Genomic DNA, 25,670 nt, shown 5'->3' with positions numbered 1-25,670 from the left:
GCAGCTCATATAGCTCTGAAAACTTTAATTCATTTTACAACCAAATCCGATCTGGGCCAGGCAAAGTTGGTGCACAGTCAGCTCTAGTGCCACATGTCCCTGGAGTGCCAGCAGGAAGATAAGAGCCTTCCTGTGTCCTCCAGAACAATACACAGACAGTGACAGTGGAGGTGAGTTGTCGGGGGAGGGCAGAACGGGATGGGGGTGGGGGCAGAACAGGAAGGTTCCTAGCAACGTTCCTTGCAAAATTTCAGAAATACTTTTTACTGGGCTTGTAGCAATTCGGAAAACCATGAAGCCTCTTGATTGTGTAAGTCAGTGGTTCTCAAACTTCTCGGGAGTAAAACTCCTGAGATATGTCTTTGCGGGGCAGAGGGTGAGGGCAGTCATGCAATCCCCACAATCGCATCTCTAAGGGGGGTGTTTGTACTTACTGAGGACTGGTGCAAGCTGCAGGAGTTGCGGGGAACCCTGTGCAGCCCTCCGCAGGGCTCACTGAGTCTTAGAATGTTGAAAAAAGCAAGCCCAAACCACTTCCTGGTTGTGATCACAAATCGAAAGTGGTTTGCACTCCTTTTTCTTCAATATTCGAAGACTAGGGGATTCTTGTGGAGGGCTGCACAGGGTTCCCCGCAACTCCTGCAGCTTGCACCAGTCCTCAGTAAGTACAAACACCTCCCCCATGCCTCCCTTAGCGACACGATCCTAAGGATCACTTCACTGCCTCTCCCCTTCCTCCGCCCCTTAAAAGAACAGGGGAAGCTTTACACGAGCTGGTGGGTTGCAACCCACCAATTTGAGTACCACAGGTGTAATTGTAGCTCACACCTAAACACCTCATATGGGGACCATAAATGTCAGGGAAACAGAAAATCTGTGATCAAATTACAGTGCATCTCCAGTATCTGCAGATCTGGCAACCACAGATTTGATTCACCGAAGATGCCATGGATACCTGGGGAAGCTACTTCTGGTTTGCTCATTAAATGGTTCAAACCAAAAGTGGCACAGATTTGCATATCAGTCCTGAAACTGATTCCCTGCAGATAATGAGGTTGCATTATATATGATATGAGCATGCTTATTTTGTCTCCTTTCAGTTATAGAAATAACATTTACTACTGGAATCTAGAATCTTTTGGCTGGGGTGTCTGGGAACTCTCCATCTGTGCTGAAAACTGATACTTCCTCTTCTAGTCTTCAGCACTAGAATAACTAGCTATTTTACAAGGCTGTTTTAATGTGAAGCACTTTGGCAACTGTAGGAAAAGCGACATATACATGCAAAGGTCACATTATGTAGCACAAGGTGGAATATTTCTAAGTTCAGTACCCACTAATTCAAAATAAGGCCAACGTGTCTATACAGCCTTTAGTTAGTCTGCTAGATGGAAAAAAAAACCAAAATACCCTGCAAATTGTGCTAAGAAGGTTTGATTTGCAGTGTTGTATTTATCTCTTTTTTTGCCCAATCCTATGCATATTTACTCAGAAATAAATTCTAACTTATCCAGTGGGGCTTAGTGTGTATCCTCCCAGGTATAGAATTGCAGCCTTAGGGCCCAGTCCTATCCAACTTTCCAGTACCTCAGCCACAATGCAGCCCTGAGTTAAGGGAACAGATGTTCCCTTTCCTTGAAGAGCCCTCTGTGACTGCCTCCCCACCACAGGATGCAGCTTATGTCCCATTAGCACAGCTGCACCGAACCTGGAAAATTGGATAGGATTGGGCCCTTATTCAATTTTAGGTCTGAAGTAAACTTGAAAAATACTCAGATTTCAATATGGACCTGTAAAAAAAAAAGGTCAACTTTTCCTGTTCCTTTTGTATTTAACCCTTTCTTTATACTGTATGAGCATATGTATGATGCTGTTTATGTGGTTTCTGAAGTCAAAGAATCCACTTACAAACAATACAACAAGTTTAAAATGACTGGAAGTTACCTTTTGTTGGCATTAGGAGGCATTCTCAACCCTGCAGTAGCCGCGGAAGGACATGTGCAGCCTCTGTGAGCTTCGGAAAACCCTCCAGAGGCAAACGGTGTGGAGCTCCAGTTGCCTCCAGAGGGTTCAGGCTGTGGTTCAACAAGGGTCCAGGGAACTCATGTTGAGCCAGATCTGTGGATACAAAATTCGCAGATATGTAGACTTAACCTGTACACTTCTGTTTACCCAAAGCATATGCAAAGAATTGTCCATTTCAGAACAGAATAGGAATTAGGACAAAGTGATCAAAGGCTGCACTGGATCTGAACAGCCTGGTCCTAAATTCCTTTTATTTAGGACAAACATTTTCTAGCAAGTATGCTTGGAATTGCAGCCAACGGTCCTGTCCGTCTACACTACAAATCTACAGTACATTGGTTTTACATTGCAGTCACTGTTCTAATTACCAAGGGAGCTGTATGGGGAATTATTTAATAAATGTTTCCCTGGAGAGGATAACAGGGTGGGCGAAACTGCTCCTTCCAAGGAAAGAATAATTAAGACATAATAAAACTGCTGTCTGATAAGGAACATTTGAACATTAAAACGAGTGCTGAGCAGAAAATACTCCCAATTTTAAAGAATTGGCCCACAGCACAATCCTATGGATGCCAACTGTAAGGCCCATTCAGTTCAATGGGCTTATTCTCAAGTTGCAGGCTTGACCTTAATTCCAAAGACCATAGTTCATATTGTGGTCCATATATGTACACAGGAACTTCAGGAAAGTTGGCCAAAAGTACATTGCTAGTGACAGTCGATGTGGGCAGGCACAGTTGACTGGAGCTGTGCTGCCTTGACATGAATTACAGGCAGTTCAGATTCTATCACTTGCTCATGGATATGAGGGAATGATTCAGAAATAATACCCACCCCCCCAAAAAAAGTAGAAAACACCACTGGTAAGATTTTGCCCCCCCCCCCCCGCCAGCCCAGCCCAGGAATTGCAGTTTGATGCAGTGCTGAAAATTCTGTCTCAGAGATTCCAGGCCACCCAACAACTGTGGGCAAAATGAATGACTCTTACTCTGGTTTAAGTCTGTAGGGTGGATGTGTCCTAAATCTCAGTGGAAATAAATATAATTCTAATCTCTTTTTAGGACCTCCTTTTGATGAGGCTAGTGTGGTCAAGTGTCTGTTGGACTTAAAGAATGGAAAAACCAGGTTCAGATTCCTGTTCAGCTGGATGGCTTAGAGCAAGGCGTTGTCTCTCAGCTTAATTTACCTCACAGGCAGCATGAAATGCTGCTCTGAGCTTTTCAGAGGAGAAGTGGGCTACTAATTAGAGACAGTGGACATATTTGAGTGAGAGGAAATTTGAGAGGTTTCCAGTGTGATGACTTCGCCAACAACTTTGTTAATGAGTCCATCCACTTTCTCCTTCGCTACAGATCTTGAACTGTAGTGTAGGGTTTTGACCCATTGCTGTATCTTGTATTATTTGACTCACACTCTGAGGAAGTGGAAGAGGAAAAAAACCTTCTACATCACCCCAATTTATTTTCATCAGTCTTAGCCTAACTTTATGGTTAGGCTGCACAGTGTGCAGGTACCCTTCTTGTAGCTCTGTGGGCTATAATACATTCATATCGCCATATCACAGCTAGGGAAGTGAAACAGAGTGGATAAAATACTGACAGCCCAATCCAATGGCTGCTTGTACTGCCAGGTGCAGCAGGGCCAAAATGGCGATCGCTGTATCCAGTGGCCCCATGGAGGCCACTGGAGGTCTCTTTGGGGGAAGGGGATGTTGTTTCCCTTCCCCCAAGTAAGGGTGCAGGGCCGCAATGGGGCTACTCGAGTCTCTGTTGGCTCTATTTTGCTGGTGCAGACTTGAGAACCTCAGTGTCCAGCTTTTCAGCCTTTTCAGCCTCTGCCATCCCCTCCCACCCGGCCCCTCCCCTGTTTCACCCTCTCCCCGCCTCAGAATGGCTCTGAACAGCTGCAACGGCCAGGAGTGCCACTTACCACCAGCCAGTGTCCTTCCGGTGCTGGGCCCAGCACCAATGCTCCCTCCTCTTGCAATGCCGTAAACATGCTTTATGGTACATCCATTTACAAGACCTAGCACCAGCACTGGAGCTCAGTGCCAGTGTTATGGGCCAATAGCATTGGGCCCTAAGTTAGGTTAGACTAGAGATCCCCTGCTGAGCTTGTGTTGTCTAGTTGTGTTGATGATGATCCAGTCAGCCCTTCACTAATCTTGGAACCTAAAATATTCATCCACCTGTCCATCCATGGAGCTGAACTCAAAAGCCGTTTAGGTGAATGTTCTTGTGAGAATGTTGTTCTTTAACTGAACCTGAACCTAAAGTATTTTGGTATCTTGGTACCTAAAGTATCTTGAACCTGAACCAGAGCTTGAACCCCTATACCCGGAACGTGACAACCAGTTCAAACCCAGTTGAATAAAAAAAAATGGGTACTCAGAGTTTTGGAGAAATGGTGAAGGTGTCTCTCTTCTTCAGTAGTATTTGGAGAAACTGTACTTTCCAGTGAGCAATTGGGAGGAGGAGGAAGAGGAGGAATTATTGTTTGGCATGGCTTAGGGCTGGCACTGCTCCTTGCACTCAAGTAGAGAAGAGACTGGCCACCTACAGGCTGCTGTTCAGCCAGTCAGCCTCCATGTCCAGGATTCTTGAGCCAAGTCTGCTGGAAGCTTCTTGTGTTTCATTGGCTTCACTTCCCCTTTGCTGCCATTCTGTCATTCATCCTAAACAGGATAGGTTCTTTTGTTTTTCTGTACAATTATTGGAGCTTCCAGAAAGGAAAAGAAGAGCCATGAGAGTAGAGGAAAGGATATTAAAAATGAAATCTGTGAGATTGAGTAGAAGAGGAAAGGAAACTTAGGCTGCAATCCTAACCACACTTTCCTGAGAGTAAGCCCCACTGAACAAAATAGGACTTCTGAGTAGACCTGGTTAGAATTGTGCCAGACTTCAAAGTGTGTGGGGGAGGGGGTTGTTTAGCAGTTTTAACTTGATTAACAAAAAATTATTTATTATTATGATTAACAACAGTATTTATATACCGCTTTACAACGGAAAGTTCACAAAGCGGTTTATAGAGAAAATCAAACAAACAACTAATGGCTCCCTGTCCCAACAGGGCTCACAATCTAAAAGGATACTATTATCCTTTTATCAGATTGCTGTTTATCAGATTGCTGTTTAACACAATAGCAACGGCTGGACCAAAAATGATCCCTTCTGATCAGTTACTGATTAGTTTTTCCAAGAATAGAATCACTACATAGGATGATGATGATAAGAATGCAAACTTTTTGTTGAATATACAAAGTGGTTTATATAGGAAAAAGAATGGAAACATGGTATCTCAGCATTTGGTCTGAGTGTATTTCCTTACATTTGATGCTAAACCCCATTATAGGAGAAAGGGGAGATTTGAATTTGTCTTCTCTATAAGTGAAAAGGTGTACAAGATGGAATAACTAAACATAGGAGAATATAGGGGGAAGAAAGTAGAAAATTGAATCATTAAAATTTGGTTAGGTTGTGGCTCTGGTTCATTGGTATTTTTTAAGTCTCCAATTCAGTCCTATCCTCATAAAACAAAAACAAAGAAAGGTTCATAATCTTTCTAATCAAAGTGTCTAAACGAACACAAAGTGTCACATAATCAAAGTGTCTAAATGGACACTTTGAACTGGTTTTGATCAGTTTTAGATACAGCTCATGCAAACCAATAACTGATTTAAGTCTGTCAGGAAAATAGCTGACATTAATAGCAGAAAATAGCTGAAAAATAACTGAAATTAATGTTGCACTTTTTAATACCCCATTTCCCCCCAATACATACTCCCTCCCCCAGGCCCCCCAGAGGAATTTTATAAGGAGGTACAATGTTTCTTTTGGGCCCCTTCCCAAAAGGGGAGGGGGTGAAACAGGGCAGGGGAAGAGCGGTGGTGGGACATGTGAAACAGGGCAGGGAAGGGTGAAATTGGGCCGGTGGAGGGTGGTGACAGCTGGAAAAGACTCTGGAACCCAGGTCTACAGCCCACCTTGTAGACCTGACCTCCATCTTTTGCTTTTCCCAAGGTCAGCTGAAATCCCAGGAAATTTCCAGGGAGGCTCCTTTCAGTGGCATCACTAGGGTTCGCGTCACCCAGTGAGGGATGCCAGCGCCTCACCCCCCATGCAGTGGGCGGGGCAACACCCCAGATGGTGGGCGTGGTGATGTAACCATAAGAACATAAGAACATAAGAACAGCCCCACTGGATCAGGCCATAGGCCCATCTAGTCCAGCTTCCTGTATCTCACAGCGGCCCACCAAATGCCCCAGGGAGCACACCAGATCACAAGAGACCTCATCCTGGTGCCCTCCTTTGCATCTGGCATTCTGACATAGCCCATTCCTAAAATCAGGAGGTTGCGCATACACATCATGGCTTGTACCCCATAATGGATTTTTCCTCCAGAAACTCGTCCAATCCCCTTTTAAAGGCGTCTAGGCTAGACGCCAGCACCACATCCTGTGGCAAGGAGTTCCACAGACCGACCACAGCGCTGAGTAAAGAAATATTTTCTTTTGTCTGTCCTAACCCGCCCAACACTCAATTTTAGTGGATGTCCCCTGGTTCTGGTATTATGTGAGAGTGTAAAGAGCATCTCCCTATCCACTCTGTCCATCCCCTGCATAATTTTGTATGTCTCAATCATGTCCCCCCTCAAGCGTCTCTTTTCTAGGCTGAAGAGGCCCAAACGCCGTAGCCTTTCCTCATAAGGAAGGTGCCCCAGCCCCGTAATCATCTTAGTCGCTCTCTTTTGCACCTTTTCCATTTCCACTATGTCTTTTTTGAGATGCGGCGACCAGAACTGGACACAATACTCCAGGTGTGGCCTTACCATCGATTTGTACAACGGCATTATAATACTAGCCGTTTTGTTCTCAATACCCTTCCTAATGATCCCAAGCATAGAATTGGCCTTCTTCACTGCCGCCGCACATTGGGTCGACACTTTCATCGACCTGTCCACCACCACCCCAAGATCTCTCTCCTGATCTGTCACAGACAGCTCAGAACCCATCAGCCTATATCTAAAGTTTTGATTTTTTGCCCCAATGTGCATGACTTTACACTTACTGACATTGAAGCGCATCTGCCATTTTGCTGCCCATTCTGCCAGTCTGGAGAGATCCTTCTGGAGCTCCTCACAATCACTTCTGGTCTTTACCACTCGGAAAAGTTTGGTGTCGTCTGCAAACTTAGCCACTTCACTGCTCACCCCTGTCTCCAGGTCATTTATGAAGAGGTTGAAAAGCACCGGTCCCAGGACAGATCCTTGGGGCACACCGCTTTTCACCTCTCTCCATTGTGAAAATTGCCCATTGACACCCACTCTCTGCTTCCTGGCCTCCAACCAGTTCTCAATCCAGGAGAGGACCTGTCCTCTAATTCCCTGACTGTGGAGTTTTTTCAGTAGCCTTTGGTGAGGGACCGTGTCAAACGCCTTCTGAAAGTCCAGATATATAATGTCCACAGGTTCTCCCTCATCCACATGCCTGTTGACCTTTTCAAAGAATTCTATAAGGTTCGTGAGGCAAGACTTACCCTTACAGAAGCCATGCTGACTCTCCCTCAGCAAGGCCTGTTCGTCTATGTGTTTTGAGATCCTATCTTTGATGAGGCATTCCACCATCTTACCTGGTATGGATGTTAGGCTGACCGGCCTATAGTTTCCCGGGTCCCCCCTCTTTCCCTTTTTAAAAATGGTTTAAAAACCATCACTCCACCCCCACTGGTTTTTTGGCTGTACCTTTTGATAGAACAAAGATAGAACACATTCTGCATGAAATTATGCATTGATTGATATATAACATGATGGTATTATTCTTCCAAATTATGATTTTAGTGATTTGGGTCACTAGTGGTGTCACACCTCCCCCCCCTCCTGGGTGTCAACTTACTAACACCTTATTACAGTTCTCAAACAGTTCTCAGCAGTTCTCAAACTTTTTAGCACTGGGAACCACTTTTTAGAATGACAATCTGTCCAAGACCCATTAGAAGTGATGTAATGGTGGAAGTGACATCATCAGGCAAATTAAAATAAATAAGTTTAAATAATTAAAGTAAAACAAATAAATAAGCAGAAACCAACGCTGTTCCTTCAAGTGAATTTCCCTTGTAGCCTGCCTGCAATAACACGCCACCCTCCAAAACCAGTAAGGTTTTCAGCCCTACCCAGTGCCCAGTTCATTTAAGAACTTCTGTTTAAACCAGATCACTGTCAGGATCCACCTGGCTTTGCAAGTCTCAGAAAGGTTCACCTTATCAGCTGCAGCCTCTGTTTTGATCCTTTTTAGTGGGGGGGGGGGAGGGAAATCTGCCTTCTGGAGCACTTGTTTAGCTGCAGGTGCATAGGATCAGGACCATTCTGGTAGCCTTGCACTCTCCTTCACCTGATCTTCCACACCACCCAAGGCACTTTTGCTTACTCACAAGTAAATGTAACCATGAGGCTTAGTTTCACTTTCCATAGGGCTCAATACATTCATCTTCTTGGAGGGAGAGACTTCCTTCTTGGGTGTTTTTTTGGGCTGCTTTCATTGGATCAGGACCATTCTGGTGTTGTTGGATTCCTCTCAGCCTGCCCTTTCCGACAGACTAAGGCATGTTCGCCTACTCACAAGTAAACGTGCGATACAGCTCACTTTCGCTTTCCATAGGGATCCATGCATTTTTTTGTTCTCCGGTTTTTTGGCCATAACTTTTGATAGAAAGGAGATATTTCACTCTGGTTTTCTGCATTGCAGTCCGCTCAAAATTCCACATCCAACAGTATATAATATTATGGGCTTACCCCTAACCACCGCGATTTTAGTGTGTCACCCCCCAGTGCGCATCACCCCACCCCCCGTGCGCATCACCTGGTGCGGCCCGCACCCCCCGTACCCCCCAGTGACGCCACTGGCTCCTTTAGCTCACTGGTCCCCTTTTTGGCCCTGGGTTTGGGTACAATGGACCCTCTGCATTCCCTTCTCATGGGTTCTGTCCTCCCGTTCTCTGGCTATGTTCACTTATCCTATCTGCCTGTTTCCTCTCACTTTGATTAAACAGGCTTTCTAAACAGAAACAGATTGAACTGCTCAGACATTTCCAAGCCTGGTCCGACTTGAGAGACCTGGTCCAACTTGCTCTACTCCTTTATACCCAAGGCTTGAGTTTTCTCCAAATCTGGCTCTGTGTTTTCCTCAGGATCCACACAGCTCCAATACAGCTTACAAGTGGTCTTTTGGGGGCTTCCCACACTACCAAACAATTCCTGTAAAGCAATGTTTTGTATATATGCCTTGATTAAAAATTAGCAAAAATTTCAAAGGGCTGCCAAAATGATAATTAAAAATGGAGGGTAGTTTTATAATATAATGGTGGGAACCCTGAAACTACATGGATGGCCCTATACAGTACTCCTCTGTGTAGCCCCACTCATACTGTCTGGCTCAATGGTGTCACAGTCAAAAGTTGGGCAAGACTGAAGGTGGTTAACAACCAGAGGGAAAAATATTCCTTAGAGTTCAGTTAAAGATCGTGTTTGACTGGAAGCATCCCTCCTCCCCATTCCAAGCACCCAATGATTATGAATAAGGCCTGTAGTTCCCAGCTTACTCAGGAATGCTAGATATGAAACCACAATCAAACTTCAATCTCCTCAACACAGCATGATCCAAATACCAGTCCACATGTTTGTTGAAAAACCGATTCTGGTGAAATAGGTTTCTGTTACAGAACCTCAGTGTATACAGTTTTCCCAGTTAGTATATCATCTGCAGGATTGATCCAAGGTATTTTTGGTTGTTTCTAATTTTGCAGCTGCACATAAATGCAATGCCTTGCTTTCTATCTTCTTTTGATCCCTGAGTATTTCTTGATTTTGTCATTTTGACAAAAGACTTTTGTCATTTTGTCATTTTGAAAGGCCTTTGCCTTTCTTTTCCAGGGGTGTTCAGGGAGGGGTAGTACCTCTGGTGTAGGGGCATGTCGTGTCCTTTTAGGACAGCTTGTCCACCTTTGGTCCCCACCTGTCACTCAGCTCTCACCTGTGGCTCCCAGTAGCTGTAGCATGTGCAGCGGCCACACCTCGGGCAACAACTTCGACAGGCTAGCCAAAGCAGGTTGAGGGTAGCTGTTGGGTCATTGACCTTTGGCGAGATTGGGACTTGTCTATCTCGAGCATATAAAGACAGACTCCGGAGGATTGAGCGGATGAGACCTACTAGAATAGGACCAACGGTCATGAAGGCGGTTTCTGCAAGCGACATGGTACGCTAAGAGCACGGCAAGACACAAAAGATGCCCTGGTCAACCACTGCACCCAGCCCATCTCCAACCGTCTCGACTTTTGTCCTGCCATTGGAGCAAGATGGAATCTGGGAAGAGAGAGTGAGGCTGACTATGCGCACCTCACCCTCACTTTAATCCAATTCATGCGCAAGTCTTGACATCCCAGATGTCACCTCTGGGGGCTGGGGGATAAGAATAGGCCCTCAGTTTGGCTGTACTTGTCGTAAGAGGCGACTGAACAACCACCAGGTAGATGGAACTCGATAGCCTCGGAAGGCAGCTCATCCGAGAGGAGGAAAACTCTGATCCCAAACCTCCACTGCCTTGTGGCTACATCCAGTTATGGAAAAGGCTTCAGGAGTCAACCTCGAGGCAAAATCCGGAGCCGGAGTCCCTGAGGCAGTTCATGGCTGAACACAGTCACGTTTTGGCAACTCCTGTGACACCGCTGGAACCAACCGTATTGGCTCCTGCCTTTCCATTGGAACATTTCAGTAATGTGGTGAGGGGGGATTTGCTGCATGGGAAACAGTCTATCCTCGATATCTACTTTACCCAGGCTTCAAGCTCTGGAGAGGACATTCTGTTCCAGAACCACCATGCAGAGCGTGATACCATAGTCTTCTGAGACTGAAGGATGCCAGTGCAAATGTCTCTTTTATCCAGTTAGTTTTACCAACAACCAAAGTATAGATGTTGACAAAAGCCACCAGGTTCCAACAGTAGTCCTAAGACAGATGTATACATTTCACCACAATTCTGTTCTTTATAAGCACCATAAACACTGGTAGAAAGAATGCGGGACGACGACAATTAGACAAATTTCTGGAGGATAGGTCTATAGGGGTGTTTGCAGGGGCAAAGTGGCCCCTTTTTAATGTGGAACTCCTCTTGTATTGTGTAGGGGAAGAGCAACCATTCCTCTAAATCCCAGCATAGGGTCTTCCCTAGGGGCTAATTGCTGAAGTTTCTTTTGCATTTATTTTTGAATCGTATACTCTTTGGAGAAAGGAAAGGGTGACTTAAAAAAAAAATTGCTAGGTAAACCACTCTGTGAACTTTTTTGGTTGGAAAACAGTATATAAATATTATTTTTCTTTATGTAATGGAACTTCATTTGCCAATCACTTGCTGTGACCTGTGAGTCTGATATGGGAGGGGTGGGAGAGGCCTTGCTGGAGACAGGAGAGGTTATGGGGGGGGGGAAAGGAGGGAATCTGATGGACGAAGAGAGAGGCAGAGAGTTACAGCCAAGGAGTGGGCCTGTGGAGGCTGGTGAAGGGCCAGTGGAGAACTGAAATGGAAGATCCTTGGGAACAGAGAGCAAAGGTTGCCCAGAGTCTGTTCTTGCATGGGCTTGTTGGGGAGGCCCTGGAGAACAGTGACCTGGTATGCGGCTTCACCTGTGAGGTCTGCTGCTGGATTGAAGACTTTGTTTACACCCCATTTTGGATCTTCGTCTTGTGACCCACCCCCAGGAGATTGCAAGTTTCCCATCTTATTAAACCTTCTGATATTATTAGCCAGAAGTCAGGGAAGTTTCTGCAACCTACCAGTCTTAGCACAGAAGTTATTAATCCTTAAGTGCCGTCAGCATGTGCCTCCAGTCCAAACTGCACTACTAATTGTTACAGTAATAATTATTACAATACAAATCACCCTCACATTACAATAATAACAAACAGCTATTAGCTGGTTTAAGTAAATAGAAAGCCTTGTACTGAAAAATGTACCTCTAAATATACTGCAAGTACTTACTCATTTATTAAACTTTTGTCTTGCTGTTTAAATGAAAAATTTCAAGATGGCTTTTAATAAAATAGGAATTCCTAACTACCCTGCACATGTCCAATCTCGTCTGATCTTGGAAGCTAAGCAGGGTCAGGCCTGGTTAGTACTTGGATGGGAGACCGCCTGGGAATACTGGGTGCTGTAGGCTTATACCATAGTCTTTCGAGACTGAAGGTTGCCAACCAACCAACCAATAAAAAATACAAATAAAAGGGATACAAACAATAAAAACAGCAGATAAATGCAACTTAAAATTAATCGCAAATAGTATTAAAAATTATCATTAAAAGGCCTAGAAAAATAAATGGATTGTCACCTGCGCCCAAAAGAAAGAGTCTGTGCTAGGGTGGTCTCCCCGGGGAAATAATTCTACCACTGAGAATATCTTCATTGCAGTTAGCCCCAGCCGCACATCAGCCAGCAGGAGCACAGAGAGACGGGCCTTTGATTTCAGTATATGGACAGGCTGATGTGGAGGCATGCAGTCCTTCAGGTATCCCAGCTACAAGCTGTGTAGTCCTCACCACTTCGAATTGTGCCTGGAAGCACAGGGCAGTTGTGTGTGCATTGACAAGATGCATTTCCAGTGTTGGATTTCAGTTCTAGTATCTGTGTTTTGAATTACCAGCAGTTTCAGAATAATCTTCAAGGCAGCCCCATGCACAATGCACTACAATAATCTAATCTGGACGTTGTTTGTTTATTTGCTGAGAGTTTTTCCAACTAACAGCCCAATCCTGAGCTGCCCAGGGTGCCCAGGCTCGGTGGCACTGAGAATGGTTGCTGCCAGATCCTGCACATCCCGGGCTATCGCGGGAGGCGTGTCGGGAGAAGGGGACTTTCATGCCCTTCCCCCTGGTAAGGGAAGCAGCCCCACAATGGGGCTTTTGGTCAGCAGTAAGGTAAAGGCACTCGTGTAGGGCACGGAGCCCTCCATGAGCACCTTGGATCCTATGGAGTAGAGCTCTGTGGACCTGCCTCCCTCCCTCCCCCCAGCACGCCTCCTGCCCGCCCCCTCCCCGCGTCATGTCTCCGCATCACGCCTCCCTCCACCCTCTCTCTGTCCCCCGCTGGCCTTCCCCCTCCCTGGAATGCCTCCTCCCCGCCCCTGCCCCCACTTACCAGGAGACTGCCGAGCCGTGGAGGCTGCGCGACTGCCCTGCGCTAGCCGGCGCTGGGCTAGCACGGGCTAGCACATTTATGAAAGTGCTTGGCAGCACAAAGCCATGCTGCTGAGCGCAGGATTGGGCTCTAACTCTCCCCAGTTACCAGAGCCTTTATAACCATGGCCAGGCTATCTCTGTCTGGGGATTAGGGAACAACTAGAGTGCCAGCCTATAAATGGCAGTCTGTCCCATGCAAGCCACATTCAAGCCAATGTGCTTGATCAAAAAGCATGAACATTGTGAACCTGTCCCGTCCAGAGGCGTACAAGTGCAACCTTACCCCAAACAGATTGAACTACCCTTCTGGACAGATGAACCAGCTATCAACACTACCTCTGTCTTCTCTGGATTGAGATTTAGTTTGTTCTCTCTCATCCTTTACCAAAGAAAGACAAGAGTCCAGCACTTCCTTTGAATGCCAAATGCTGGGGGCAAAACACTGGGGCAAGAGTTCTTCATGTCCTGCTTGTGAACGCTGAGAGGCATTTGCTTCCAGCCCCTGGGGCACAGAATTCTGTGGGGGAACAGAATCTTTTGGTCTGATAAAATTCTTGTGTTCCTATGTGCCGTAAAGCACATTTGTGCCTCCGTGGGAGGAAGCTGCATCGGCGCATCTAGATGCGCTGATGCACGGAGGCTGGCAGAAGCCTCAGCAGCAGCTTCCTCCCCACCGCTTGTGCCAGCGCACCTGTGCCAACGCAAGCAGCAAAGGTAAGCATGGGGGTGGGGAGGAGGCAGGAGGGGGTGTTTCTGGGTGGGGGGAGGGCAGGCGATGGGCGGACCCGGGGGGCAGGTGTGCGGGGAGCCGGGGGCGGGGCTGGGACCTGGCGGTTATGCTGGATCCCAACCCCCGTCCCCGGGGAGAACGGAGTGGCTCCAAGGTGCTCCGCTCTCCTCAGACTTGCGCCACCTCCAGAGGTGGCGCAGGTCCGAGGAGACCCATTGGGGCCAGCAGCCCTTACCCAGGGGTAAGGGGAAGAGCTTCCCCTTGCCTCTGGTTGAGCCGTTGCTGGCCAGAAACCCACGTTGGATGCTGCGCAAGCCTCCTGGCTTGCCTGCTCCAGCATGGGTTTGGATTGCGCCCTAACTATAGATCATTCAAGAGTTTATATTTTTAAACATTGAAAACGTTTTTTAAACATTCAACAGTTCTTTTTATAAAGCTATTCAGGGTATTTAATGAATTAAACAGTATCATGTTAATGTTTTAGGGCGCTTCCAGACATTCATTTTATTGGACAATTCATGCTCAAAAGCTTGGATATTTTTTGCAGGGGCGGGCGTCCAAACCTCTCTCCCTCAGATATTGTCTGATTCAGGGAACTTCTGGCACACAAGCCACACTGTTTTAGACTTGGGGAAAATGCAGTTTCCAGCCCCTAGTAGCATATCCATTGCATGTTGAAATGCATGTGCTGTGGTTGCATGTGATCTCATAGGCAACTATTATCTATTGTCCCTAATACCACTGGTGATAAGTGACACTCTCCTTGCCATTTCATAACCTTTTCAGAACAGTGATTTTTATCTTATTAACAAAGGCAGCAAGTTCTTGATGCTATGCCCTTGTATTAGGACCATTCATATAAGCTTTCTGAAAAAACAAATAGGAAAAAAATTCTGAAATGCACCCAAAAGATTGCACTTCCTCCATGGTTATCCTGCCTTAGTTCATATATATTTTTCTTTTTCTTTTTTTTCCCTTCCAGTACTAGAGCGCATAGCCTTCTGTATGATAGACATCTTGACAGCACAGAACTTCAACTGCCCCATGTACAGGTGCTGATCTGGGCTAATGTAACTTTAGCATTAGTGAATAAAGCTATAGGTTTTTCATAGAAATGCCAGAAATACCAGAAATGTTTTCTTGGAAAACAAGAGAAAGAATAATAAATTAAGGATCTAACAGAGACTGGGTGTAGAGTGTATGCACTGCAGCTGCAAATGTGCTCCTCTCCTTCCATCTGGAACATCCAGAAAGTGGATACCATGTGTTTTTCCACCATGATGATGAGACGCATTGTCCTAATTAGAGAGTAAAAGTATTTTCTGAATCCTTAAAAGGGAAACTGTAATTCCAATCAATTATTTAATTCTGGTACATTGTGGAAAATAAAAAACAGCTGTGAAAAGAGGCACATTGACAAAACCTCTTGAGTTCTTAATCTGAAAGTTTGCAAACTTAAGAAAAATGGCTGTTTCAGTATTTTGGAGGTGGGAATTGTTTTCAGGTTTGGTTTTTGCATTTGTTTCATAGAAACTGCTCTGTTGGGTTTCTCCAGAATGTCAGCGTTCTCCAGCAACTGGAGTGCTTTTGCGGGTGACACAGATGCTGTCGCCTGGTATCCCAAGATGCATACAAGCCAGATGCCTGTGGCAATTCCCATCCTGCTGATGGCATTTTGCTAACAGGATCCACACAAGGGAGCACAGCAACCATCAAACACAGCAACAGTAGCTGCACAATCCAGCAAAAACAGGCTTATTTTCTGTGAGGTGCTTCTTTCGCTGTGGCATTTGTGGCTATGATTGCTAGGCAAATTAACCTGTAGAAGCAGCCTTTGAGTGCGTTTCTCTCACAAAGCATGTTTTTTAAAAAGAAAAAAAACCCGGAGATTCATTGATGCTGTCGAGAAACAGAGCAAATGTGGGAATGCACTGAAAGAAATAAAGGGACTTCAGAAAAGCTGGATTTAAAAACAAGAAAGAAATTTTTAAAAACAACTTTGTTTTCTTATATGGATTCCTCCCCCCATATACTCAATTTAGTACATAATTGATCTCATAGTGTGTTCATCCTACATATCTGAAACAATCATTCATAAGAAGCTTAATTCTCATAAAATGTAACTACTTCCAGTGTTCTGGTGAGACATTTTGAAAGCAGAGGTCCTCTGGTTGGCAACCTTCAGTCTCGAAAGACTATAGTATAAGCCTACAGCACCCAGTATTCCCAGGTGGTCTCCCATCCAAGTACTAACCAGGCCTGACCCTGCTTAGCTTCTAAGATCAGACGTGATTTGGCCTGTGTAGGGTAACAGTTGCTCTGAGCACTCAAAAAAAAAAAAAAAAAAAAATAGCTGAATCACAGAAATGGAAAAAGCTAATGGGGACAAACACTTATGATTGTCTAGTGCTATCATGTAATATCATATGATTGCGTCACACAAGCTGCCTGTGCTTCCTGGAACTCATAAATGGATAGGTTTGAACACCAGGCTGGCTTTTAGTTTAATTTAAACAACAACAATTTAAACAACAACGTTAATTTAAACAACAAAAACAACTTACTTTACATAAAACTCTGCTGTCTTTCACAGCCACTAAGGAAAGTCTTGTACACCAGGGAACAGGGCAAATCCTGCGCAAATGATTAGGGATAATGCCAAATTACCCTGAAATTTAAGATATATTACCAATAAAGTAACACAAATAAAGGAGACTATCTGTCCATCCGTCTGTACTCCCTCTTAGATCCCAAGGTGCTTATACTAAGGACAACATCAGGCAAGATTCTTGTGTCCCATGTGTATTCGGGGGATGGACAAGCAGTTTCCTTCTTTTTGTCTGAAATTCTACTAAGCTGGGGCTGTGAACTAGATTGCAGTAGGAGTAGGGAAGGGGACAGAAGAAGAGGTTGCAGCTATTTCCCTATGAGTCATCTTTCTAATAAAAATTACCCTCTTTTCTCACAGGGGAAGTATATTAGTGGTGTGCAGTGTGGGGGAGGGATGGGGCAGCTTATTAAAGAATAGTTTCTTTTTAGGGTTCATTTCATGTGGTGGCCTAGTCATTTTGTTCACTCATTTCAACTGTGTGCTTCATTCTGTACATGATCCAAGTGGTTACTCTGTCACAATTTTTAATTGTTTCTCATTGATTTTAATGAGCAAATTTCAATTCACTGTAACATTTTTTGTGTATTTCCATAACTGGATGAATTCTGCCAGAATTTGTCCTTTATAAAATGCAAAATTACTTCCAAATAGGTATGTCATTGGGGTTTTCGTTCTAGAGGTAATTGACATTTGATAGTTTTAAAAGGTTTCTCCTGGTCCTGCCACATGTCTTTGTGCCAATCTGCATGGATTACAGGGAATACAGAGGCACCCCTAGATAAGATCTGTGCAAAGTTTCTGGACGTTAGTTACAGGGAATCAGAAGATAGCCATTAAAATAGTATTAGAAGTTGAAGTTACTATTTTGTTTTCTGCCTGATTTACAATAAAAGTCATAGAAAAAGTAGAGATTCCCCAGGAAGGTTCCCTGAAAAATCTCAGAAAGGTAGATGCAGGAGTGCCCAAAGAAATAAAAATTAAATGGCAACATGTAATACTTCTGTGTACTGGAGTGAACTTTTGTATTTACTATACTTCTGTGTACTAGAGTTTTAAGTGCCAAGTCATAGCAAAACTAACAAACAAGCACAGGGATGAGGAATGGTTTGGGATAGTTGGACTGAACTGAATCTAGAAGTGGATCTGGGTCCTGTCCCTGCTAAGGTGCATGACAGTGTGGCCACAGAGCTCAGCAACCCAGAAGCTCGGTTATGACATGATGACCTCATCACCAAATGTCCAGAAGCAGCATTGCAACATCACAATGCTGCGCAGCTGCTGAAGGGGTTGGCGCACCAGCGGTCCAGGGAACAGACTAACAGAGAAAGTAGAAATGAATTGCACACTCTAGAAACAAGGAATTGGATGGGGAAGAATGAATAATTCAGGAGCAGTGTAGTGGAAAGGATCGTAGAGGTCAGACAGTGTAGTGGGAAGTGTACTGGGATATACTGATTTAAATACACGAAAATCTCCTGAAATAAGCTTCACTGGGGGGGGGGGGGGATGCACAAAGTAGAGCAAACAGCTCAACACCTACATGTTTTCCCATTTTTTTTATTTCTCTCCCAAGAATCATTGGGGGGGGGTTCAGATGACTTTTTAAAGTCCAATATTTTAAACCTACTTCTTGTAGGTTGTGTTACCAGTGTGTCTATGTGAGTGGTTTGAATGAACTGCCCCCTCAGTTAGAAACATTTTTAATGAAAAGAGGGGGGCAAGGAACCAGAATGTCCTTCATTATAAGCACACATGTCAATGAGCACATGGGTCAGGTTTGAGGTAAAAAAAATCATCCAAACTGGCCCACAGATTAGAAGAGGATGCACAGGAAGCACCAATGAGCAGTTTTCATTCAGCTGCTATGTGCCTCACTGACAGCTCAACACTGACTATCACATTGTACATTATCTGATGTCCCATTTTTCTCTCAGAGTGCTTGAAACTTCCTTCCATATATGAAAAAAGCTCCAGGCATTTGGAGAGAAAGAAAAGATGGTGGAAAAGGCCAAACAACTTCAGTGGAACATTGTTTTGTTTAGGGCTATCTCTGAATTGACGTCAAACAGGGTGATTCATTTTGGAATATAAATGCATACCTCTAAAACTCATGGGTGGGAAAACAGTTGGGTGTAACTTTGATCAAAAATGTAATTTGCAGGGAAAGAATTAAACATTCACTCATCTTCTTCTGATATTGTCAAATTGGCAATTACATCTCTGTGTGTGTGTGTGTGTGTGCACGCGCACATGCGCGTGCATTTTATTTTTAAACCAGAAGATGCACTTGCACTTATACCAGGGCAGGTTTGCCCTAAAATATGCATAATGTGTGTTAATGTGCAGGGAGTGGATTTGCCTACAATATATGTTTCTAGCCCTGTGAGTCTTACTAAAAAATGTAGCGTTGGCAGGAGTTTCAAGCTACAAGAAATGAATGAAGAGGAAAGGGAGCTGATTCTGTGCCTTCAAGTGCAACTTCGAGGGCTAATTAAATAACAGAAAGATGGAACAATCTGGCCAGAATACAACACTTCTAAGGTCTCAATTCTATGCTTGGGCAATCTCCACGATGTGGTGATGCCAATGCTACCTCCACTGCATCCCATGGGCAGCAGTAAAGCAGGGCCTAGGAGAGGGGGGTAAAGGGGGTAATTTGTACCCAGGTCCAGAGTCAGAAAGGGGCCCAGGAGCCAAAGGAGGAGGCCCAGAAATTTCCTTGGATCTTCCACTCTCCAGTCTCACCCAGACTCACTGTCCATGTGGGATGCTGACATCACTGGGCAGGCAGGTAGACCTGAGCTATGCATTGGAAGATTGGTAGACCTTGGTTCCGAAGGCTATTCTGGCTTTTGCCACTTTTCCCATGTTTTGCCCCCATTCTGCCCACCCCTTTGCCACCTCCCACTCACCCTCTTTGAGAAGGGGCCCAAAAGAAACTTTGCACCCCTTGACAAAATTCCTCTCAGAGGCCCTGCAGTGAAGAGATGAGTATAAAAAAATCTTTTACTTACCTACTCTCCCTGATCCTCAGATGTAAGCCAGTGAATTTTCTTTTGCTGGTGAAAATCTGGTAGGTCCCTGACACAGTCTGTTCCTCAACCTGTTCTGCTCCAATTCCCCCACCAACTTACTGGAATAGCAGACATTCTGGAATCCACTGGCACCTGCACACATTCTTGAGTGTGCTGGGGCTTGCTCTCTAGAGCTGCTGCTGCATCAGTGGGATGAGATGACTCATTGGAAGATCTATCTTTGCATCCCATCCATAATACTGGGCTGCTAGTCCTATTGATTGTAATGGAAGAGTTAAGCATATGCTTAATAGAATGTCAACTCTGGTTGCCTACAGATGAATCAAATTTAAATATTATTGTTGCTGCTCTAGCTGAGAAACTGAAGACCATGCAGTCAAATTTAGGTATTCAGAGATTCATATTTGTATTATCAATGCAAGTGTTATTTGTATTATCAGAAGGAAGCACTCGTAATACCGGCTGCATGCGAGGGTATTTTCAGGTAAGCACTAGATTAGCAAAATGTTAGTTCAGTGGTTTTCAGCCGCTGTGATGTGGCACACTGGTATGCCGCGAGGCTGCCTCAGGTGTGCCGCAGGATCAGAGGAGGCAGGTAGCAACTGCATGCCCGCGTGCGGGAGGAGTGGCTGCTTTGAGCCTCCTGCGCCAGGAGAACAAGCAAGGGAGCAGCCAGGGAATGGGCTGGTCGAGGCTGCAGCTGAAGAGTCCGCTTGGAGCTTGCACCTGCTACTGAGCATAACTCAGGCTGCAACCTGATCCTCACTTTCCTGGGAGTAAGCCCCATTGGCTACTATGGGGCTTACTTCTAAGTAGACATGCATAGGGTTGGGCAGAAGGCAGTTGCTGCGTGCGTGCTAATTGCCCACCCAGAGAAGCCAGGAGGTGGGAGCTGCGGAGTGAGTGAGAAGAGGGAGCCAGAAGCAGGCAAGCAGGTACATATGAGCGAGTCTGCTGAGACCCCCAACCTAAGGACTGGCTGACTGATAAGAGTCCTTGAAAGTCCCTTTTCCTTGCCAGTTTGCCTGCAATTCCCCAAAGCGACCCTCCCTGCACTTTGGGGCTTTTAGAGGAAGGGCGCTGGGCCACAATCCTATCCACACTTACCTGGGAGTAAGCCCATTGACTATAACGGGACTTACTTCTGAGCAGGCATGCATAGGATTGGGCTCTGGGGGTGCTATCCCATCCACACTTTCCTGGGAGTAACCCCCATTGACTATAATGGGGCTTACTTCTGAGCAGGCATGCATAGGATTGAGCTCTGGAGGTGCTATCCCATCCACACTTACCTGGGAGTAAGCCCCATTGACTATAATGGGGCTTACTTCTGAGCAGGCATGCATAGGATTGGGCTCTGGAGGTGCTATCCCATCCACACTTACCTGGGAGTAAGCCCCATTGACTATAATGGGACTTACTTTTGAGCAGGTATGCATAGGATTGGGTTTCTGGTTGCACTCTTTTTTCTCAAATACACAAGCAGGCAATTGGCATTTCTCTCCTCTTCTCCCCCACCCCACCCCCTTCCCCAGGCATATTCCCCCCCCAAATCTCACAATCACAGTTAGCAACTCTCTTACTGTCCCTCCCCTCACTTGTCAGCACCTTCCAAAGATACAGAATCACTGCCTCACATTCTCTCTCTCTCTCTCCCCCACCCCCAGTTTAATCCTGCACTTGTTTCAATCATGTCTCCTCACTGCCCCTCACCCACTATGTGATCAACCTGCCCTGTCCCTGCCAACACTTTCTGCCACTTCTGATAAGAATTTGAACATAGGATTTTTCCTCCTTTTCAGAAACCACATATACTTCCCTCTCCATGCTTCTTGTCAATTTTTTGGTCATGTAATGATTTAATTGTATTAATTTTATTAATTCAAGATTAACTGTAATTTAGTAATTTAATGTAAGTAAAAAACGGGTAGCGTGCCTTGACAATTTCAGTACCTTGTCAGTGTGCCATGAGCTGAAAAAGGTTGAAAATGGCTATGTTAGTTAGAGGGAACTGAGAGTGCTGCATCTGTGTTCTTCCTGCTTCTTCAGCTGGGAGCAGAAAGAGAAATCGCATACCTCAAGATCCATTTCCTATGGCAATTCCATTCTGGCATCCCAAAGGTAGTGGATGGTCCAAAACAAAGCACCAAAGGGGAAATCAAACGGCTTCAACCCTGTAAAAAATGTCAGCTTTTGCTAAAGATTTGAAAATTTTGACCAGTTTTTTAAAATTCAAATTTCTTTGCCCATCCCTGCAGTAGCACATCTGGAAATGCCACAGTGAACTAGTTGCCGGCACTTTTGTTTTATAAATTGTCCTGTAGGAAGGGTTTTGTAGTTTTGTCCCTGAAAAAAATCCTGAAACGTAATCTCAAGAACTGAACTGAAAAGAACTGAAACGTAATCTCAAGGTTCTTATCTAGGGAGCAATTTTTCTGTGTTGTAATATTAGAAGGAAATCAAATTAAGCCATTTTTAAAATTCCATGAGAATAAAAACAATCATCATAATTCAAGCAAGTAAGCCTATTTAAGACCCACTGACTTCAATGAAATAGATTTAAGCTTATTTTTCACTCCCCTATTAAAACTGGTGAATCGTAAAAGTACTGAACTTTGACTTGAATTGTACCTGGTGTATGTGGAGAAAGCACCAGTCCAGTTATCTATTTTGATTGTTACATCATCATCAAGGCTTCCTTTAGTGAAAATATTATAATCTCAAATTGAAATCCATGTTCACCTTTGTAGCCTACTATCAAGAATTGAGAGTGACACTTTCATAAATGTTTACCTTCTTGATGTACTACTCTTTAAAATGGTGTGAGATATTATCTATGATAACGTGCCTCTCTATTGTAATGACATAGTTGCTTTCGGGTTACTCAATACACTAACCCTCAGTTCTATTCCCCTCCATCAGGGTTGATGCAGCCATGCCAAAAAGGTACATGCTGCATATTATGGTGGTGGGGGTGATTGGACAGCCTACAGGAGGTAAGTAAAAATATTTTGTACTTACCTCCTGGTAGGCTGCCTAATTGCCAATGGGTCTCCTCAGACATATGCCACCTATTTTCTTGCCACATGTTCAAGGAGAGGAAAAGTTTTACAAAGAGAAGGTAAGATCAGGTGTGCACTGTTGTCACTGTATCCACTTGCTTCCACCTCCTCCCCACCCTGGTTCCTCCTTCCTCCCTGCCCAGGAACACACTGGGTCCGCCCACCACATGTCCCCACTGCCAACTTACCTGACACTGGTGGATGGTGTCTGCTGTTGGCAAGCACATGTGACCACCAGCGACTCTGCTGGCAACCTTGTTGCTCTGGCCAATGGGGTTGGACAGCACGACAACACTGTGTGATGCACGCCAAGATCCAGGCACTTCTACTGTTTGACCTTTCCTTCATTGTAGAGCCTTGCTACTGAGAGATTCATAAACAAAAAAGGAGAGGTTACATGTTGTTTCATTAGCTATGATTAATTTTCTGGCATATAGACAAACTGCCTTGTATGTATGCTTGATGGCCTTCATTTTATACTTGACTTGTTAACAAAGGAATATCACACATTTTGCAGATTACACTGCACAATCTAAATTGATTTACTACACTCAATTGATTTAGGGCACAATCCTATGCATGTCTACTCTGAAGTAAGTCCCATTGTGTGCAATAGAGCTTACTCCCAGAAAAGTGTGTATAGGATTTCAGCCTTAATTGCGTCAAGCCAATTGCTATAGTTAAGGATACTGAAATCCAAGATTTAGGCACATTTATTCAGAAGTTAGTCCCCTAAAATTTAATGAGGGTTATTCCCACAGACATGTAGGATTTCACTGATTTTTGATTAGTTACAGCAGTGTTTCTCAAACTGTGGGTCAGGACCCACTAGGTGGATTGTGAGCCAATTTCAGGTGGGTCCCCAATCATTTCAATATTTTATTTTTAATATATTAGACTTGATGCTACCTTGGTATGTGACTGCATTTGGGGAAATGTTACAGACCTGTACTTTGAACAAGCTACTATGTATGCTCTTTTAACAATGTTAGTCAATGGGACTTATACCTGGGTAAGTGTGGTAGGACTGTACCCTGGGATTGTTAAAAATTTTCCTGCACTTCTGGCCATGACATCACTTCCAGTGGTTCCTGACAGATTCTCATTCTAAAAAGTGGGTCCCAGTGCTAAATGTGTGAGAACCACTGAGTTACGGGATTCAGTTTGATATGATGATTGCTATTGTTCGAGCCAGGAGTGTCAACCTGGTTTTATATAGTGGGCAGAATAGCATCCATGGAGCCTGCTAAGGGCAGGAATACAATACAATACAGGTATTTTCTATGTCCTCAGATTTCTCCACGGACTTTATTCAAGGCGGTTTACATGGGCAGGCAATTTAAATCTCTGTTAGGGATTTTTACAATTTGAAAGTTTCTACCGTTCAAGAAACCACAACAATCAGATGTTTCTTTCTTGATCTGGCCGCACATTCTGGCCTCCATCCTCCCACGTTCAGAGCAGATGGAATAACTCGGCTCAGCTTGTCAACTGCTTCAAGGTCGCACGGTGCCGGTGGCTTCGAACTGGCGACCTTCGGATGTTATCTTCAGGCAAATGGAGGCTCAACCCTCTAGACCAGACCTCCTGCCCAGGAGGAAGGGACATCATTAAGCAGACAATGGCCAGAGATCAGCACTTTGTTCTCACATAGAAACTCACTAGCTGCAAATGACAGAAGAGAAAATGTGCAAATCTTGTTCATAGTTTCAAGATATGAGAAAGTCCAATTATCACACTGGGAGAGCCCAGTTATAACGGGGGGTGGAAAAATTGCTTCTGGGGGCCGTGGGCGTTATGTTTGACACCCCTGTTTAAGCCCTCTATGATTTGGGCCAAGGTATTTTGGATCACCTTCTCCCCTACGACCCTGTCTGTATAATGAGATCATCAGCAGGAGGGCTTGTTCCATGTCCCACCATTTATGGACATGTAGATGGAAGTGACATGAGACGGCATTTTCCATGGTAACATATCAGCTGTGCAACTCTCTTCACCTCCAGGGACTCCACATTTCCTTTTTTGCCTAGCAAGCTGTGGAAGACATTCCTATTCAAGCAGGCATTTGCCTACCTGATGAATTCAAGTAGGCATATGTCACTGATGAATGCACTTTGTTATTTTTCTACTGTTTTTCCACCATTCTAGCTACTGTATTTTGTTTTTATTCACTTTACTGTGGCTGATTTTGTCTTTATGTGTTAAGCAGCGCATCATTTTGGAGGGTTTATTGAGGAAGACAATTTATGACACAATTTAATGCAGCCATGCCAGAGGTTGCAGACAGGGTGAAATGTCCAGTTGGCCATCATAGCATGCAGCAAACAGGCTGGGATTATTATTATTATTATTAATTAACAGTATTTATATACCGCTTTTCAACTAAAAGTTCACAAAGTGGTTTACAGAGAAAAATCAAATAACTAAATGGCTCCCTGTCCCAAAAGGGCTCACAGTCTAAAAAGATGCAAATGAATACCAGCAGACAGCCACTAGAACAGACAGTGCTGGGATGCATACTATAAGGGGGATGCTTGGGGGGGAAAACAGAAAATGTTTTCCCTTATCCTTCCATTAGCTCCTCAAACCTGTGCCAGCTATTTAGCTGGTGCAAGTCCAAGGAGAGAAAGTAGGCTTTCTCTTGAGGAGATAGCATCTGGTGGAAGTCACCCGTGCTGACTGTCTTCCCCTCCTGCCTCCAACACACCCCTGGTTTGCCCACCCCCCTGACTCACCACTATTGACAGACCACCTTCTTCCTGCTGCCATGTATAGGGCCTCTGCAGCACTTCTGGCAGTGGTCCAGAAGCATGTGGCTGCATGTGCTTCCAGGCTGCTGTTTGTGATGGCTCGAAAATTTGCTCTGCCAGCGGAGTGTTATTTCTGGCAGCAGCGTATAAGTTTTGGCTATATGTGAAGTAAGAACCTGAATCTTTGTTTCTTCTCTCCTTTGTCCATCCTTTTTGGAGTTGCCTCTGCTTAGCCA

At 44.7% G+C, this 25,670-nt stretch overlaps 1 pseudogene; it reads left to right on the top strand.

Moving 5' to 3' along the window:
- Nucleotides 1–12,119: 12,119 nt before the first annotated feature.
- On the top strand, nucleotides 12,120–12,231 carry LOC136637929 (5S ribosomal RNA; annotated as a pseudogene).
- Nucleotides 12,232–25,670: the final 13,439 nt, after the last annotated feature.

Source organism: Tiliqua scincoides, chromosome 1 (genome assembly GCF_035046505.1).
Source record: "Tiliqua scincoides isolate rTilSci1 chromosome 1, rTilSci1.hap2, whole genome shotgun sequence".
NCBI classification, from domain to species: domain Eukaryota; kingdom Metazoa; phylum Chordata; class Lepidosauria; order Squamata; family Scincidae; genus Tiliqua; species Tiliqua scincoides.
The sequence above is the reverse complement of the archived record's forward strand: the minus strand, read 5'-3'. Positions and strand labels throughout refer to the sequence as shown.